This window comes from Zonotrichia albicollis, chromosome 3 (assembly GCF_047830755.1).
Source record: "Zonotrichia albicollis isolate bZonAlb1 chromosome 3, bZonAlb1.hap1, whole genome shotgun sequence".
Lineage (NCBI taxonomy): Eukaryota > Metazoa > Chordata > Aves > Passeriformes > Passerellidae > Zonotrichia > Zonotrichia albicollis.
The window spans coordinates 1,612,092-1,613,689 of record NC_133821.1 but is presented as its reverse complement, the minus strand read 5'-3'; positions in this window follow the sequence as shown (position 1 = coordinate 1,613,689).

Sequence of the window (1,598 nt, the reverse complement as noted above, 5' to 3'; positions counted from 1 at the left end):
CCAAAATGAAGAAATCCGGATCCTAAAAATACCGGGATGATTCCCAGAGGCGCCGGACACATGACCGCTGAAAAAGAGGCCGGGATGAGGTGGATTTGGACAAGGAGAACCGGAATAACCAATTCCTCCCCAAATTCCAGTGGGGCCATCCTGTCCTTCCCGATTTCCTGCCCCTAAAATCCACCCTAAATCCCTTTTCCAGAGCCACCCATGTTGTCCCCAAAAAGTGACAGAGAAATCCAGATCCTAAAAATACCGGGATGATTCCCAGAGGTGCCGGCAGAAAATAGGCTGGGATGAGGTGGATTTGGACAAGGAGAGCCGAAATGCCCCAATTCACCCCAAAATTCCAACGGGGATATCCCGTCCTTCCCAATATCCTGGCCCCCAAACCCACCCTAAATCCCTTTTCCAGAGTGATCCCTGTTCCCAAAAATGGAGAAATCCGGATCCTAAAAATACCGGGATGCTTCCCAGAGGTGCTGGAGTGAAATAGGCCAGGATGAGTTGGATTTGGGAAAGAAGAGCAGGAATACCCCAATTCACCCCAAAATTCCAACGGGGATATCCTGTCCTTCCCAACATCCTGCCCCCCAAACCCACCCTAAATCCCTTTTCCAGAGCAATCCCTGTTCCCAAAAACGGAGAAATCCGGATCCTAAAAATACCGAGATGATTCCCAGAGGTAACTGGTGGAAAATAGGCCGGGACGAGGTGGATTTGGGGAAGGAGAGCCAGAATAACCAATTCAAACCCAAAATTCCAACGGGACAATCACATCCTTCCCGATATCCTGCCCTCCAAACCCACCCTAAATCCCTTTTCCAGAGCAATCCGTGTTCCCAAAATTAGGAAATCCGGATCCTAAAAATACCAGGATGATTCCCAGAGGTGCCCAAAATGTGACCGATGGAAAAGAGGCCGGGATGAGGCAGATTTGGAAAAGAGCCAGAATAATCAATTCACCCAAAAATTCCAACAGGACCATCCCATCCTTCCCGATATCCTGCCCTCCAAACCCACCCTAAATCCTTTTCCAGAGCGATCCCTGTTCCCAAAATGCAACAGAGAAATCCAGAACCTAAAAATACCGGGATGATTCCCAGAGGTGCTGGAGTGAAATAGGCCGGGATGAAGCGGATTTGGACAAGGAGAGCAGGAATAACCAATTCCTCCCCAAATTCCAATGGGACCATCCTGTCCTTCCCGATTTCCTGCCCCTAAAATCCATCCTAAATCCGTTTTCCAGAGCCACTCGTGTTGTCCCCAAAAAGTGACAGAGAAATCCAGATCCTAAAAATACCGGGATGATTCCCAGAGGTACCCAAAATGTGACCGATGGAAAATAGGCCGGGATGAGGCGGATTTGGGCAAAAAGAGCTGGAATTTAGGAAGGACTCGGCACTCCGGAGGTGCCCTCGTTCCTCAGAGATTCCCTGGAGACCCCGCTCGCCCCAAAATAGTTTTGGGATCTGGGGCTCGGCCTCTCTGTGTCCCCAAATTGGGGACGGAGGAGGGCGAGTCCGGGCGGGAATGTGGGGCTGGGAATGGTGGGACAGGGTGGGATTGGGATTGGGACATGGGCTGGGGACAGGCCA